This window comes from Lygodium microphyllum, chromosome 21, assembly GCF_053477565.2.
Source record: "Lygodium microphyllum isolate KBCC chromosome 21, Lygodium_microphyllum_v1.1.10, whole genome shotgun sequence".
Taxonomy (NCBI): Eukaryota; Viridiplantae; Streptophyta; class Polypodiopsida; order Schizaeales; family Lygodiaceae; genus Lygodium; species Lygodium microphyllum.
The window spans coordinates 101,554,894-101,573,998 of record NC_141155.1 but is presented as its reverse complement, the minus strand read 5'-3'; positions in this window follow the sequence as shown (position 1 = coordinate 101,573,998).

The window sequence follows — 19,105 nt, the reverse complement described above, 5'->3', positions numbered from 1 at the left end:
CTTGCCATGCAATCAAAGAAATCAAGTGTAGAGACTGTGTGTTCTCCTCCTACCCATGGCAAGCTACATGTTGTTAATGACCAACCCTATGATCTTACTAGACATCCCTCTCCTACAACTGCCAAGTTTTCAACCTCCCCTAGAGCACTTATTTAGCAAAGAGAGCAACTTGGACCCTCCTCTACTCATGGAGAAGAGCCTTCCAACCCTAGGAGATAGAGAAGATCTAGGTTTTATTTTATTTAGAAGTGTGTAGTGAGATAAGGAAGGCACATAGAGCTACGTAGCATGTCATTCCAAAGAAATCTCTTATCAGAGTTGTCAAGGACATTTATAGACGGGCTCTAGGCATACAAAACATACAAGGCTATAATAGGAAAGACCCCCTTTCAATTGGTGTATGCCATAGAAGTTATCTTTCTTATCAAGCTTGAATTGCCCTCTTTGTAAATGGCTATTAAAGAGAACTTAGGAGATGATGAATCACTATAGCTTTGCCTCCTACATTTGGAAATCTTGGATGAGATTCAATGAATGGCCTTATAGTGTATGGAAGCTACACAGGCTCGTTGAAAAGCTTACCATGATAACTTCAGTGAGCACAAAGAATCCTAGAAAGGTGATCTTATTCTTACATAAAATTCACTCTTTGTAAAGTTTCCTAGAAAGCTTTAATAGCAATGGATAGGCCCCTATAAGGCACTCACTGTCAACCTTAATGGTTCTGTCCAAGTACAAGCCATCAATGGCTTCGATGATCATTTCCTCAACAATGTCTATCATGTGAAGAAGTACTTCCCTCCCTGGAAATCTTGACAATCACACTGGCTAGTCCCCCTTTCCCTTGGGCGTTTCTTACTACTACTTTTCATGTTATTGATATTAGTTGTTCTTCTTATTTTGATGAAGTAGCATAGTTCTTTTGCCTCCTCATCTCCAATACACACCACTACTCCTTTGACTTCCCCTTCAATCTTAAGACATGACACGAATGGCTCTAAATGAAAAAGGGTATTCTAGTGAAGGAGAATAAAACAAAAAGAAGAAAAAAGTATATGTATATATTTCTTATGGGAAAAAATGACTTTGATCCTTGCTTATTGACCTACTCTTTGAGAAAATATGGAAAGACCCTCTAGAGCAAAGAGAGAAAACAGGAAAATAAGTAAAAAGAGAGAAAAAAATTATTATGGAAGAAAATGAAAAAAGAAATCTATATCATTATAGGTCTTACTCCAAGAAAAGATGGCAACACCCTTGGATGGAAATCTAGCTATGAAATAGGTAGTGATACCTTGCAGTCTAGACAAATTGAATCATTTGTTCACCTTTCTAAGATGTCATTATGATGCCACCTTCCTTGGTGCATTGTATCCTATGACTCCACAAAACATCTAACTCCTGTAACAGATGGAATGTCTTATGCCAACCTAAGTTCCTGACCTATCGGCTACCTCCTTGGATATGCCTCTTCATCAATAGTACACTAGTTGACATCATCCATAAGGTGCTCTTCATTGACAACCATTGAGTGACATGACCTTCATCCTAACCTCTCCTAACGTGATGGGGATGTGAGTATAAGATGCCCTTTGTATCCACCATTAATGGAGAGTAAGATAAAGGGTAGGGTGAGTAACCAATCTTCTCCCTTTTAATAACCAACAAGTGATGCTATATCTAAATAGAGCATTGCACACATGGGTTGGGCTTCTTTATACACATCACACAATTTATTCTATATGTGGCACCATAAGGCTCATTGGTCTTCCATTTCTCACAATATAAGTCAGCACACAATGAAATGTAGGATTTTACCATCAATTGCACAAAGGCATAGAAAATTCACTATCTAGGAAGATAATGATTCTCCTCCACTTTAGTGCTTTAGTGCAGATGCTTGAAGTATATTGCCAAGATAATTATTGATCTAACCCTTGCAATGATGGTCCTTGCTACATCAAGAAGATCTCTTCTTTTCTTTTTGACATGTTAAATTTTCTTCTTGGCACATTCATAGGATGATCTTGAAATTTTAGTTTCTTCTCTCCACCACCTTGTGGGGCAAGTGACACTATTTTCTTCTTATGTAATGATATTCAACAAGTTGTGAAATTAGCAATTATTGCTAATGTTTAGGATCTCTATTATCTTTCCACGAGACTTTGCAAAAGTCCAAGCATGAGCTTCACAATGCCCAAACTAAGTTAAGACATTGACTAATGTTTTTAAACAAGTGGTGTAGTCTACCAATTTGCTAAAAATCCCAAAAGATGAAATAGTATCATTACAAGCACAACTTACTAAGAGTAAGATTTAGTTGACCTTGGTTAGAGATGAGAAGGATCACCTTGCTCATGAAATATAGGAGCTTAAAGCTTTAGTTGCTACTCAGACGGATGAGTTATGATATGCTAACTTTGTTAGGGATGATCAAGCTAAGAAGGTTAGGGAGTTGCAAGATTCATTGGCATAGTCCCATTCCAATCTTGTGACTCCATATATTTCAGTAGTATCATTTCTTTCTATTATGGACATGGCAAACCTTCAATGGAATGCTACTTTGTGTTCTCTCTTTGAAGTGAAGGTTGAAAGATTGTAATCTAGAATGGAATTTTTGTGGACTATGTTTGAGCAGTATATGGAATATGTTCCTCTTAATCTCATATAAAAGGCCAATCTTTGTTCTTGGTAATGGACCCAAAAGGAGTGGCATAAGCCAATGTAATAGTTTTTAATTGCCAAGAAGCCATCCAGTCACATTGTGAATCCTAGGCCATCTACCCCTCTGTTACTTTCGCGTTTGCCAATGTCTGAAATCATATAAAACTCGGTCACTTTTAGTCACCTACATAGGAAAGATCAAAACTGCAAAAACCAAGATACAAGATTTAATGTGCAAATGGGTATTTTATTGGGTTTCGGGGGTTTATTATTGTTCATATGGAATAATAATTGATATGCTATTGGACCACAGTCCATACTAGTCAGACAAATCAAAACATTAGGAAAAATTAGCAACTTATGTTCAAATAAATAGAAAAACCATGAAAAATAATCTTTCTAAAAGGAAAAATTTAGTTTTAATATGTTGAAAACTATCAAAAAGTAAGAGTGTGTATGTGGATGTATAATGAGGGTAGCAAATGAGGATTTGACTCAACTACCTCCATTTGTATGTGAAAAGTGTGTATTTACTACTTATTCATACAAAAATGATGCACTTATGCACGAAAAAAAACCTAAGTGGTAAGAGAAAAAGAGATAAGGTTTGAATAATTTCTGATTGTATTGCATATCATGGCATATAGGTTACAGTTTATTTTAGTTTGAAGAGGAATAGCAGCACAAGTCAGCCTGGTTATTGTCCCTTTGCAATGCAACATAATGTTAGAGAAAAAATATCGTGAAATGACTATTTTTGTATAACATGACTGATTTATAGTTAAAATTATTTGAGCACAATGAGTCATACACATTTGTATTGAAGCATGGTATCAAAAGAAAAATTCATGGATGCATAGCAACTATATGCCTAGTTGTGACCAAGACTGGAGTGTGTGAGGTTCCTTTGTTGTAGTGAAAGTGGATTTTAAATACCCTTTTTTTAAAAGTGAAAAAGAGCTCGAGAGGCCATAAATGACCAAATTTTCATGCAAAATGAAATAATTGCGGATCGATGAGCTGGAGTTTTCCTAGATGGAGTTCAATGCCAAGAACCCAATGCAAGTCTCAGTTTGTCGATCGAAGTCCATTTGACCCTCCATTTAATCCCCACAAGGTTTCGCGTTATGAAGCAACTACATGATCCTAGAGCCAAAAAGTATGTGGCGGGTGCCAAATTCATAGACTTTGATGTCACAAAGCCATCCATCTAAACAGATCTTGAATCCACGCTTGTTTGCCCTCTCCGAAAGCAAAAAATCCACTTGCCTACAATGTGAAAACTTGAGGATTGAACTAGATATTTAAATGTTAAGCCTTAATGACTTGTTTAAGGGAGCCATAAACACAAAGGAAAAAAAAATTTGGCGGGGAGGGGGCACCATTTTTTCGGTGATCTTTCATGGCCAAAAAATGAGTTTTTATGATCATGGAAATCAAGAGGAATGCTTTGGGCATTGAGATCTTTAATTTTTTCACCCATCATTGCTCTAGAAATGATCAAATTTGATGCATTAAACAAAGAGATCTATTTTTAATATTTCTCTCTCCTCTCTCCTTTCTCTCCTCTCTCCTCTTATTGGTTGTTTCTATGGATCAATTCATGAGAGAAGGGGGTGGAGTTTGATGAAAGATGTTGATGGAATGATGGTGCTGGAGTGAAGAAGGAGATCGTAGATCAGGCTGTGAGAGATCATCAACAGCCAAGATAGAGCGCCACGAGCTTCCCAACCATGAAACACACATCTCCAAAATCAGGTTTCTATGCGTAAGTGGTATATTCATTTGTTTTATGATAGATGTTTGATGAAATTATGCAGAAATGGTTTCCTTTGTTTGATAATGCTGAAATTTATTATAAATCTTGAAGAAAACTAGAAAATTTAGTTGTATAATGATTTATATCAAAACATGCAAAATCTGCAATTATGCGGTTTTCATAAAAATTATAAATTTTGGGAGTTTAGTTTGTGATTTTGGGGTTCATATGGATTAGAAATGAATATAAAATGAATTCTTAGTGATTGTGATCACTTCCAACCCGTAAATAAAAAATATCATTTTTTATCTAAATAAATGAAGAAAAATAATGAAAAAATGAAAAATTTTAGGTTTTTACATTAGAAAATTAAGAAAAAATATGTTTTATGTTCGTGGATGTATGGCATGACTAGAGCATGAGGGATAAGCCTCATCTCAGTCTTATCTCTATGTTAAAGTATAGTTTTTACCGCTTTTATAAGAAAAACACATGAAAAACCACTTTCTACAACTATCAACGATGCACAACAACCTAAATGGTAGGGGAAACAGGGGTTTTGCTGATTAGTTTTTGTCATAAAATTTGAAATTTTTATCTATTTACTTGTGCATACCATATAATACATTTATAATTTAAGTGTAAGAAAGCTAAGCAGCACAAGAAGGCTTGGTGCTGACCCTTAGCAATGCAACATTATGTGTAGGTTGAAATCTTTGAAAGAAATGTATTTGCACTGCAAAATGCTGATTTTTAAATCATAAAATGTTTGAGCACTATGGTCATTCACAATCGACACCGACTCGACGCGATTCATCCATCAACTACCTCCCTGGGTGCTCCCACGTGATCCCTGCCACGACGGATGTGTGCTGCGAAGATACCTTGGTACCTTCTGCAGCCGACAACGACAGTGGACGTGCCATCGACAGTCAACCTTGATTCTCGACAGCACGGGCCAAGTTTTTCTAACCCTACACTTTTTGTTGTCAGTAATGTTCATGTTTTAAGTGTGGGAATGTTAGTGGTTGGTCTGTTGTGTGGTATTAGGTCCCTGTTGCTCGGTCAACCCTACCCGTTAAGGTTTTAAGTGTGGGGACGCGTCCCTGCGCGTCTACATTGCATACTGCCCTGCATATGCCTCACTTTGCTCATGCATGTATGCCATGACTTTTTGTTACACTCCTGGGGTCCCTTACCCACCTACTCGTCCACTGTTACCCCTCCCTTGGGGCTGTTCCTCCTTCATTTCTCTTTTTCCCTTATTTTGCTGTGTTTCCATGTGAATGCACCTTACGTTTCCCCAAATTTCAATCTAAAATTATAGCCCTGTTTGTCCCTTCAAATTGACCACTTTTCCTTTTTCCCCACCCCTGTTCCGATGCACGGTTTTTGAGTTATTAATTTTTGAAGGATTTTGCGTACATTATACGGTTTTCCATGTGAACGTGTTTTTCTTGCTTCGGAACCGTGATCTGACATCATAGCCCCTGAAAACACTTTCCCCCTGACATTTTTCATTTTTACTCCGTGTCCTTCCGATCCACGGTTTGTCCAATATTAATTTTTGCGGTTTCTCGGGACCTTTTCATGCGTCTTTTTGATATTTTTTCATGTGAACTTGCCTTGTTTGCATCGGAATTCCAATTTGACTTGACACCCATGTCCATCGCACCTTTTCCTACATTTTTCCTTTTTCTCCCCCCTATTCTGACTTTCTGATTTATTATTATTAATTTTTCAAAGTGTTTTTTAGTGTCTTTTTGGTGTTTTTTGCATGTGAACGCCTCCGAACCCTATTGGAACTGCATTTTAGCATGACAACCCTGTGCAACCCCTTCCCCCGCATAGTTGTCATTTTTGTTGCCCCCTGTTTCGGTGAACCGATCTTCTGTTATTAATTTCCGACCGTATTTGCGTGTGTTCTTTTTACATTTTTCCCATGTGAATGCACCCTATCTCCGTCAAAACGGTGTTTTGACATGATAGGGTTATTGGGCGCGTTCTTCTGCACATTTTTCCTTCTTTCCGCCCTGCATTCCAGTGAGCGGATTTCCCGAAATTAATCCCCGTATGTGTTTTTGGGGCCGTTTTTCGTGTTTTTTGCATGTGCACGCCCTTTATTTCCCCCGGATCCTCGGTTGACCTTTTCCCCTATCTTCTCCCTTCCGTCTTGTACATTTTTTGTTTTTACGCCATTTCGTTTTGACGATCGGATTGTGAGATATTAATTTTTCTTTATTTTGACGTGTTTTGCGCGACTCGTCTCGCGCGTAAACGCCCGTATTTTTGGTTTTACGCGTCTTGCCACACCCGATCGCGTACATGCACCCCGTGCTGACGTCCTGACATCGTTCTGATCTTGCCACTGCAAATTTTTTTACCCCACCCCGCGCATGCGCATGGGACGGGGGCACACCTTTCTTTTAATTTATTTATTTATTATTTTAACACACCAAAAGAATCTTTATTTTTTTTCAAAAAAATCTTTATTATTTTTTAAAAAATTAATTTTACCTCCCCCTCTCGCGTCCGTTCCAACCACACACCCCTCCTTCCCTCGTCTCTCTCTCCTTCTCTCTATCTCTCTCTTCTTGTTCTTTTTTTTCTCTCTCCCCCTCCCTCTCTCTCTCTCCCCGTAACTCCCTCCCTTCCCTCCCCTCCTCCCTCCACCCTCCTCCTCTGCTCTCTCCCGCTCTCTCTTCTCCTTCTCCCCATTCATCTTCTCCCTTCCTCCTCCCTCCATCCTTCTCCTTCTCCCTCCCTCCTCTCCCCCTTCCACCCTCCCTTCTTCCCCCGCCCACCTGCGGCCTTCCCCCCGCCGCCCTGGTGTCGTCTGCCTCGCCTTGGTGTTGTTTGCTTCCGCCGCCATGCCGTAGCCACCGCCAGGTCCTCCAGCGCCGCCGCCCGCCGTAGCCGCCGCCGGATCCGCCGCCCTGCCGCCTTCTCCCTCCTCCTCCTCCTCCTCCTCCTCACTAACACTCCTTAGGTTAGTTCTACTAACCTTACTACAGTTAATTAGTTACTTCTAGTTTAGTTATACTAACCTTAGTTAGTTAGGTTAACCTTAATTAAGTTAATCTAACCATATTTAACTTAACCTAACCAAACTTAAGTTAACTAACCCAACTTTGGTTAGACTAACCCCACTTTGGTTAAGTTAATCCCCCCTAATCCACTAACCCAACTTTGGTTAGACTAACCCCACTTTGGTTAGGTTAACCCCCCTAGGTCAAACTAACCCTACTTTGGTTAGGTTAACCCCCCTAGGTCAAACTAACCCTACTTTAGTTAGTCTAACCCCCCCCCAGGTCAAACTAACCCTAATTTAGTTAGACTCCTAACCCTAGGTTCCTTAACCCTAACTAGGTTCCACTAACCCTACTTAGGTTAGTTAACCCCCTAGTTAACTAACCCCCTTAGGTTAGTCCCCACCTTAACCTAACTAACCCTAGGTTACTTAGTCTACCCTAGGTTAGTTAGAATCTGACTTAGTTTACTTACATGATTTTGCCTAGCCCAGACTAACCTAGTTCCATTTGACTAACCTGACCTAACCTAGCTTGACTTATATGACTTACCCTGACTTCCATGCCTTAGCTGACTTAATTTGACCTTACTTACCAAACTAAGCTGATTTTCCTGATTTAACTGATTTACTTAATTTATAAATTAATTTCCCCTCAGAAAAATTTCTAAAAATTCCCTTCACTTTCTGCAAATTTTTGGAAATTTTTCAGCTAGAAATTTCAACCCCCAAACTTACAAAAAATTCCATATTTTCCAATTTATTCAAAATTACCTACAAAAATGCAAAAAAATCATTTTAAATTAGACAAAAATACATAAAAATTTTTGAAAAAATCCAAAAAATTCTGCCTACCCCCTGACCTTTTCCCATTCATTTTTCACTTTAAACTATTTTTATATCCAGTATCCCTATTTAAAATTTAAAATTTAAAACAAAAAAACAAAAACAAACAAAACAAAAAACACAAAACAAACACCACACACACACCACTTCACATAACAATCCCCATCTTATTTTCATACCCTACATTGTGGATATTTCCTAACTGGCTGAAATTTTCTTTTTACTTCATCCCATATCCCTCTTTAATTATTCTTCCTTTTGAAAAAAAAACCAATAAATACACAACCACATACAATTTATTAAAAAACCAAATCCAGCAAAACACACATAACTCCAATCACTACACATAATACCCCCTAAAATACCAAACAAATACAATATAAAATTAACACAACAAAAACTATCCTAATACATCATAATAAAATTAACAATCATACTCAAACTCGACACACCCACTAAGGTTTTATTTTTGTTGTTCCGTCCATGGTCTTACTTTTCTTTTACTGGATTCATTGCTTTTGGGGGCCTCTTCCGTGCGCCTTCAGGCCATTGCATACACACCCCTTCCAGGTATTTATTTCATGTGCTTTATTTATTTTCATTTTTTCCTTAATCACAAATTAATTGTTAAAATGAATTATTTATTCACCCACATTTTCCACGCGCGTTCGCGCTAAACACACAATTTCATCATAATAAAAATCAACCAGTCATTCACTTTGCATGCACTACGTGCGCTTAAGAGGCACTTTAATTTATAATAAAAATGAACCACAGCCGTCACAAGAGCACGCGCTGGCAAAAAAGTGATCCACATCACTCTTAATTTTTAATTAAGAAATTTGCATTTAGAGACCCAATTTGGGCACCGAAGTCCGGGTTGCGTTAAAGCACCGTTTCAACTTAATAATTTGTAATTAAAATTTTAAGAAGGAACCGCCGTTTTCTTATTAAGGTTTATAACCTAATAAAATATCACCCATTGTTAATAATTTATTCCAATGAATCTTTCATTAAATTAATTCCCCCTCACTGCGCTTATTTCCCCTTTTTAATGAACTCGCTTCGTGGGATGGGCGCGTAAGAGTCTATTAGTTGACAGTGATGGTCAAGTTATGGTCCAGTCTTGATGTTCGTTTTTTATGGTAGTCTGATTTGTCCATGTGTTACGATTACGAGTACAGTGTGTAGTTTTTTTTTCTTTATTGCTTGATACGGGGATTTGGGTGCTTGCATGTTGCATCACATGAAGCTTTCGGTCGCATATGTGTAGAGGTCATGCTAAACTTTTTCTAGGCTGTGTATTGTCTGGGGTGGTACTTGGGTTAGTTATGTCTATATTTGTATGAGTGTCCTTGTTTTGGATTGATTCCTTTTTTATCGCCTTTTGGTTGTTTTGCAGACATTCTTTGTGACTGTCTGTGTTGTGGTGTGTGTGTTTACCATCTGAATGGTGCCTCACGCTCCTCCCCCTATCCAGTATGTCCTACTAGTCAGTAGGGATTACTCTTCCCTACTCACTTTTGAGCCTCTCATGAAGGTGGGACTCGCAACTTTCGTGGCTGCCTCCTTTCCATTGCTTCCAGAGAATCCATCGATGTGTGATGAGTTTCTGGCCTCCTACAGCAAGAAGTCGGGACTGGTCCAGGGTACTTCCATGACTTTGACACCTCGAGGCCTAGGGAAGGCTCTGTCTCTTCCTTACAAAGGTGAACCCTTTGTTACCACTCGCCAGCTTTTCTCTAACGATGAGATTTTGAAGTTGTTACAAAAACAGACCAGGGAAATTCTGGATGTTAAGAAGGTGATCAACTCTTCAAGAGTTTTCTTTTCCATGATCACTGATCCTGTGTGGAAGTTGGTCTATTAGTTTCTCCAAGATAGGTTTATGCCTGCAAAAATGCCATCTCATTACTTGTCCAAAGAGCTCTTTACAGCTTCAAGGATGGTGTTAAAAGGAGTAGCTATTGATTGGAGCACTTACCTACTCACTAAGATGAATCAACATTTCGTCAAAGTCACCAGGGGCAATGTTACCAATGTCCCCTATGGATCGTACTTGTATGCCTTCTTGACCTATTCAGGTTTACAGAAGAGTGTGCCTCCACCTCCTCCATCTGATCCAGTACCTCCTCCTCCACCTTTAGATGAGTCAGAACCAATTGATATAGAGGATTTGGATTCTCCGCCTCCCCTGGTCATACAGCGCAAACGCTTGAAGCGGGTAGCAGTTAAAGCTCCTTCAGTTCTTCCTTCCGTGCCCATTCTTGCTACCTCTGGCAGTGATCTCCCTGCTTATCTTACATGTAATAAGCACATCGAGAAGGTTCGTTGGATATATCAGTTCCCTCACTGAACAGTCTAGTCTCGGGAGATGCCATTCCTTTCCTATGTAAAGATATTCAGAGTTTCATTGAACTGTCAGTGACAGCCTTTGTTCAACAGCTGTACGCTTCCTTTTATGAAGAACTGATGTAGTCTAAGGACCAGTTGCATAAGGCAACATTAGTGTTAGCCTCTACTAAGGATACCCTGACAGATTTGTTCAAGTAGATGGAGCAACAAACCCAACTGATTGAAACCCAAAGAGATGAGATATCTTCTTTGAAGATTCAGTTAACACAGGCTCAATCAGAGGTTACTAGCCTCTCAGAGGAGAAGGAGAGGATGTCCAAAGAAGCGCAAGAGTTCCAAACTCTCTTAGATGTCAAAATTTCAGCCTTACAGACTGCTAATGCCACAGTGGAATGACAAGCTTCCCAAGTCAAGATGTTGCAAGATCAACTGGCAAAGTCACGGTCTGTTCATCCAAGCCCTAATGTTCCCTTGATCCCTTCTCTCTCACAGCAGGACTTGGCAGTTCTTCAGAGACAAGCTACCTTGTGTCCTCTCTTCCAAGATAAAGTGGAAAGATTGTAATCTAGGATGGATCTGCTATGGTCTACATTTGAGCAATTCGAGGAATATGTTCCTCTGGACCATTCTTTCTTTGTCCACTATCAATTACAGAAGTTGGCCTTCTACATGAAGCTTTCCACGATGGATCTTCCTCTTCCAGAGGATGGTTGGAGTGGGGCTTGGTCTCTTGAGTTGCTGACAGAGGTGGTCCGTATGGTGTTTGAAGATTCTGTCATGACCGATACCATGTTGATGTCATATATGTATCTACGAGGAGACTTGTTGATTCCAGATGAAGTGGATATGACCTGGTATGTGGGAGACGTGGTTTTACAAGCTGTTTTTTATGTCAATCATTTGGAGTTGTGAATAGATGACATGTTTCAGAGTTACTCCTCCAAAGTGGCTACTTGCCCTGATAATTCCTGGCATTCCATGATTGATTATGTGGTCCTGAATCAAAGACAGAACACAGCCCCTACCTATGTACAGAGCACTAACCAACTGAGGGTGGATCTCTTAGCTTATCTTTCCAAAAATAATCCATTTGATTCTACCTTTTTTTATGCCTATCAGAGAATATCTATCTTAGGTCCTTCTATTCCTACCCTACTGTATTACCAACAAATGGCTCACCGTTATGAAAATAGTTTAAAGTGAAAAATGAATGGGAAAAGGTCGGGGGGGTGGGTGGAATTTTCTAAAATTTCTTAGAAAATTTTCCGTATTTTTTGTCTAATTTAAAATGAAATTTCTGCATTTTTGTAGGTAATTTTGAATAAGGAAAATATGGAATTTTCTGTAAGTTTGGGGCTTGAAATTTCTAGCTGAAAAATTTTCAAAAATTTGCAGAAAGTGAAAGAAATTTTTAGAAATTTTTTTGAGGGGAAATTAATTTATAAATTAAGTAAATTAGTTAAATCAGGAAAATCAGCTTAGTTTGGTAAGTAAGGTCAAATTAAGTCAGCTAAGGCATGGAAGTAAGGGTAAGTCATATAAGTCAAGCTAGGTTAGGTCAGGTTAGTCAAAATGGAACTAGGTTAGTCTGGGGTAGGCAAAGTCAGATAAGTAAGTTAAGGCAAGTCAATGGAGACTAACCTAAGGGGGGTTAGGGTAACTAGGCTAGGGTTAGTGTAACTAGGGGGGGTTAGGTGATTAGGGGGTGGGGCAAACTAACCTAAGTGAGGTTAGTGAACTAGGGGGTGGGGTTAAACTAACTATAGTTGGGTTAAACTAACTAGGGGGTTAGTAAACTAACTATAGTTGAGTTAAACTAACTACGGGGGTTAGTTAATTGGGGGGTTAACTAACCTAAGTAGGGTTAGTGGAACCTAGTTAGGGTTAAGGAACCTAGGGTTAGGGTTAGTTTTGACCTAGGGGGGGTTAGACTAACTAAAGTAGGGTTAGTTTGACCAAAGTTGGGTTAGTTAACTTAAGTATGGTTAGGTTAAGTTAATGATGGTTAGATTAACTTAATTAGGGTTAACCAAACTAACTAAGGTTAGTATAACTAAACTAGAAGTAACTAATTAACTGTAGTAAGGTTAGTAGAACTAACCTAAGGAGGGTTAGTGAGGAGGAGGAGGAGGAGGGAGAAGGCGGCAGGGCGGCAGATTCGGCGGTGGCTACGGTGGGCGGCGGCGCTGGAGGACCTGGCAGCGGCTACAGGGCGATCAACAGGGCGGGGCGGGTCAGAGCCCAAGCGACGGGCACAGGGTGATCCGCAGGGCGGGGCGGGTTATCTAGACGGCCGGCAGGCGCCAACAGCAGGCGCTGCAGGCACCAGGGTGGCAGCCGGAATGCAGGGCGGCGACACTCGGAACCACGCGGCACCAAGGAGAGGCGGGAAGGAGCAGAGGAGGAGGGTGATGGAGGGAGGAGATGGAAGGTGAAGGGAGGAGGGGAGGGAGAAGAGAGAAGGAAGAAGGAAGGGTGGAGGGGGGAGAGGAGGGAGGGAGAAGGAGGATGGAGGGAGGAGGAAGGGAGAGGGAGAGATGGAAGATGAAGGGAGGGAGCAGAGGAGGAGGGTGATGGAGGGAGGAGGGGAGGGAAGGGAGGGAGTTACGGGGAGAGAGAGGGAGGGGGAGGAGAGAGAAAAAAATCAAAAAGAAGAGAGATAGAGAGAAGAAGAGAGAGGAGGGAAGGGGGGGAAGTTGGAACGGACGCGGAAGGGGGGGTTAAAAATAATTTTTTTTAAATAATAAATAATTTGTGGGTAAAATAAGCAATAAAGTAAGTAAAAGAAAGGCGTGTCCCCTATCCCGCGCGCGTGCGCGGGGCGGGGTAAAAAAATTTGTTGTGGCGGGATTGGAACGGCACCAGGACGTCGACACGGGGTGTGCATACGCGATCGGGCGTGTGTTCTTTTTACGTTATTAATATCTCACAATCCGATCGTCAAAACGAAATGGCGTAAAAACAAAAAATGTACCAGACGGCAGGGGGAAGATAGGGGAAAAGGTCAACCGAGGTTCCAGGGGAAATAAAGGGCGTGCATATGCAAAAAACACGAAAAACGGCCCCGAAAACACATACGGGGATTAATTTTGGGAAATCCGCTCACCGAAATGCAGGGCGGAAAGAAGGAAAAATATGCAAAAGAACGCGCCCCGACAACCCTATCACATCAAAACACCATTTCCACTGAGATAGGACGCGTTCACATGGGAAAAACATAAAAAGAACACACGCAAATACGGTCGGAAATTAATAACAGAAGATCGGTTTACCAAAACAGGGGGCAACAGAAACGACAAATGTACGGGGGAAGGGGTTGCACAGGGCTGTCACCTTAAAACGTAGTTCCAATAGGGTTCGGAGGCGTTCACATGCAAAAAACACCAAAAAGACACTCAAAAATACTTTGAAAATTTAATAATTAAAAATTCGAAAGTCAAAAAAGGGGGAGAAAAAAGGAAAACTGTAGGGAAAGGCACGATGGACACGGCTATCAAGTCAAATTGGAATTCCGATGCAAACAAGGCAGGTTCACATGGAAAAATGTCAAAAAGACATATGAAAAGGTCCCGAGAAACCGCAAAAATTAATATTGGACAAACTGTGAATTGGAAGGACACGGAGTAAAAAGGAAAAATGTCAGGGGAAAAGTGGTTGTCGGGGCTATGACATCAGATCACTGTTCCGAAGCAAGAAAAGCGCGTTCACATGGAAAACGGTCTAATTTTTGCAAAATCTGTCAAAAAGTAATAACTCAAAAACCGTGCATTGGAACAGGGGTGGGTAAAAAGGAAAATTGCACAGTTCAAAGGGACGAACAGGGCTATAAGTTTAGATTGGAATTTGGGGGAACGTAGGGTGTGTTCACATGGAAGGACAGCAAAATCAGCGAATGAAGAAAAATTGCAAGGGAATGGCCCCAGTAGGGTTAAAAATGGACGAGTGAGTGGGGAAGGGACCCCATCAGGGTAAAAGTAGGGCAGGCATAGATGCATTATGAGGTTAAGGCAATTGCAGAGGGGTATGCAATGTAGACGCATAGGGACGCGTTCCCACACTTAAAACCTTAATGGATAGGGTTGACCGAGCAACAGGGACCTAATACCACACGACAAACCAACCATTAACGTCCCCACACTTAAAACATGAACATCACTGACAACAGAAGGTGTAGGGTTAGAAAAACTTGGCCCATGTTGTCGAGAATCAAGGTTGACTGTTGATGGCACATCCACTATCGTTGTTGGCTGCAGGAGGTACCAAGGTATCTTCACAGCACACATCCGTCGTGGCAGGGACCACGTGGCAGCACCCAGGGAGGTAGCTGATGGATGAATCGCGTCGAGTCGGTGTCGCTGACGAAGGAGAGTCACTCAGCTTACAGCACTCAGATGGGATGAGAGAACAGTCACTCGCCCCATTACGGACATCACTCGATGAATAATGATTGAAACCCATATTTCACACCCGGTTTAGGAATTGACAAGGGGGATGCTACAGAGGGAGTATGCCAGGGTGCATAGTTGATGGTGCATTAGTGCGTCCAACCCGTCTGGCATAGGTGCAAGAAGAAAGGCGAGGGAGCCTTGTAGTACAGTGTATAAAGCAAAATGATGTGTCATGTGTTGATGGCAGAAACCCAGCCCATGGGTGCATAGGGAAATGGAAACGTACCTGACTCCAAAGGTCGTAACGTCCCTCAATCCTCACCTCTCGGTAATTGATTGAAGAAACTCCAGTCACACTCAGCTCACCCTCTGTCTCACGCTCTGTTGATAGATACAGGAGGGCAGCCCATGCCTTACACCCATTGATGTAATCCTCATGGTCACTTGTGCAAAGGTTGTATGCCTTGTGCGCATTTGATGGTGCAACTGTGCATCCCGCCCTGTGCCGGCATACGGTGCGAGAAGGAAGGCCAGGGAGCCTCATGGTGCAGTGCACAAGAACAAATCGTACTTTGTGCATTGAGAGGCCCATCCTGTGCGTGCAACACTTCATTCACACTTCTCACCTCTCATGTGATTTGAAGGGAAAAGACTGGTCACTCGCCCCACCCTCTGTCTCACTCTCTGTTGATAGTTACAAAGGGCAACCATACACACATCCCCATTCGGTTAGGATGAAAGCTCGCATCACTCGATTGTTTGTCGATGAAGATCGCATCGTCAGTTGTCGAAAAGGCATACCCAGGGAGGTAGCCATCAGATCGAATGTTGTGTTACATAGGACATGGCGTCTGCTAGAGGACTGTCAAATGCTCTGCAGAAAGGTACATGACACAGCATACCAAGGGAGGCAGCTTCGGAACTGGATCCTGAGGATGTCAATTGATGAATCCACTTTCTGGACTGCTGGGTGCTGCCACCTTTTCCACAGCCAGCTTCCCGCCCAAGGGTGTTAACCACCTTTTCTTGGAACGAGGCCTGCTATGACAGGGAATTTCTTCCTTTTCTCCCATAACAGTTTTTTTCTTCTTTTCTTGTTTTTTTCTTGTTTGTGTTTTGTTGTTGTTTTTTTTTCTCCTATTCCCGAGGGTATCTCCACCTTTTCTCCAAGAATAGGTCGGCATGACAGGGACCGAAGTCCTTTTCTCCCATGACCAATATGTATATTTTTTTTTCTTTTTTTCAAATTAAGCAAGGGAATGGTAGAAATACCATTTGTCAGAACCAACCTCGCCACTGCCGCTCGTGGAAAATAGAGGATAAGAGATCAGGGCAAGGTGGGGCTGAGGGGACAGAGGGTTGCGTCCACCTCATCAGGAGTGGCTAAAGAATGGCTATCAGAAGTAGCATCATAAGAGTGACAGTGCCACGCCAACGGGGGAAAGGATCAGGTGACCGTGATTGTCAAGATCCCCAAGGAGGAAAGTACTTCTTCAGGCGATATCCATTGATTAGGAAGGGATCATCAGAGGCATCAACGGTCTGCACACTTGGACAGAGCCGTTAGGGTTGACAGCAAGTACCTTATATGGGCCCATCCACCGCTGTTGGAGCTTGCTAGGAAACTTGGCAAATCGTGAATCATAGGCTAGGACCAAATCACCTTCTTTGAACTCCTTGTGCTTGATGAAACTGTCATGGTAAGCCTTACGTCGCGAGCTTGCGTGGCTTCCATGCACTGTAGAGCCATCCTGCGAGTTTTGTCCAAACATTCCAAGTGCAGGAGACGGCGTTGCAGTGAATCATCGTCCCCCAAACGCTCTTTGATAGCCACTTGCAAAGAGGGCAATTCCAGTTCAATAGGGAAAACAGCTTCTGTACCATACACTAGCTGAAAAGGGGTCTGTCCTGTTGCTACTTTATGGAACCCCAAGAGGAACACCAAGGAAAAGGGAATTCTCTTGCAAGAAAATCTATCTTGTAACATCAACAAGCTTGTTTATTATGTTTCATATAATCACAATGAAGAAAAGAACACCAGGCACAACAAATCTTCATGCAGCATCATGTAGATCTCCCACGGATTTGATAGAATCAACCATATTCTTCAAATTTTTCATAAAATCCATCAATAGAACAAAGAAAGCAAAGGAATACACTATCTTTGAATGGAAATACATCACATAGTATTCATCTTCAATATCTTCATAGTCTTCTCTCTCAATTTCTCATATACAATCACTCTGTTTTAGTAGAATTGGCTATCTCTGACTCTCTCTCTCTCTCTCTCTATTAATAATACATCATATCCTCACTACAATCTCTCAAAATCACTCTCAATAATCCTTCTTAGGTCGTGGATACCCCTTCCAAGAGGTATGTCTGATATGAAGAGTCACCAGAGCCACTACAGTGTCTTTTCATAGCTCACTACTGTCACTTCACTCTAGTCTTCACTTGAGTCTTCAGCAGCTACTTCTTTCACTTCTTTCAGTTCCTTTGCACTTGTATTCACCTCTTTCCAAGGCTAGAAAACTTTCCCAAGCTACACTCTCATCCATCAAAACACATACAGAAGCATACAGAACAGTCACAGAACAGTACCAGAACAGCTATAGTACAGAACAGAACAGAAACAGAGACAGAAGCTCTACAGAAGACCTACAGAAGGTTACAGAAGGTCATCAAAACCACATAACTCATACTCAAACCATTCCAAACTCTCAAAAACTATTCAATAAACTTTCACAAGATCTCAATCTTCATCAATCAATACTCCATCCCTCCTTACAGAAGACAATCAGAACAAAACAGACCAAAACAGAACAAAACAGAAGGTATACAGAACCAATCAGAACCTATCAGAACATCACAGAATCACATATCTCCACTGATAAACATCATGAATTTCCAAAACACAATCAATATCATCCAAAACACTCTCAAACCACTTCCAAACTAATCAATCATCTCATAAAATCAACCATTCAGCTCTCAAAAACAACAAAAATCAGCCAAAAAACAAGTCATTTCAACACTCAACATATCCCCACACTTAATAAGGAAGCGTCCTCACGACCCAGGAAAAAGGGAATACAAGTTCAGGGAAAAGTTCAACTTTGATCGTCAATATCTCTTCAAAAAGAATCCATCCACCACGACCCCAACTTATAACCTGTTTCTGATATAAAAATACAAAGAAAGGAAAACCCTTTATACATTAACACTTCTTATCAAACTAGAAAATCACAACAAATTTGTAAAGGATATAAGAGTTTTCTTCTTGTTCATCAGCATCAGCGTCAACTCTCCAACCACGACCCCATCACCACAATTCTCCAAAATGTAGCTCGCACACGAAATCCAATCCAATAGGAAACCACCACGTTCGTATTACATAAATGAACTCACAACACAAACACTAATACACAACACAACCATCTGAATGACTCCTCCAAAAAGAGAGATTTTCATTAAAAAGCATCCACCATACATTGGAAAGGTATCAATGAAGATGATCCCTCTTGAAAGATTGATGTTGTCGGAAACGATCCATAGACAAGGATTCATCTACAAAGGTTTTGGGAGGATTTTGAAAAAACTGAAGACAACACATCCTTTCCAACAGGACCAGGTAACTGCTAAGCAAACAAAGGGCATGAAAATACAATATATCCAGCTGTTGGGAATCAATGCTCACATTGACATTCATGCACGACTTGGGAATAGGCTTGGAATCATTATGAGAGTGCCTATGCATATACGCCAAGTACCAAGCAAAGTGAGCAGTTAATCTCACTGAAGGATCTACAGACTGTGAATACTGCTGAGCAAAATGAACATAGTTCTGATAAGCTTGACTGGAAGCTGTCCATTCTCCTGGAATTACTGGCCAATTAATCTGAGGTCCTGTAAGGGAATCATCCGAACTCCATCCCCTTCTTCTGGAAATCTGATTATCAAACCCATCACAGTCACTAACCAACTGAGGTGGTTGAGATATAGAAGTGTGAGGAGAGGGTAGTGGAATAAGGAAAAGTGGATGAAGTGAGGGATAAGCAAAAT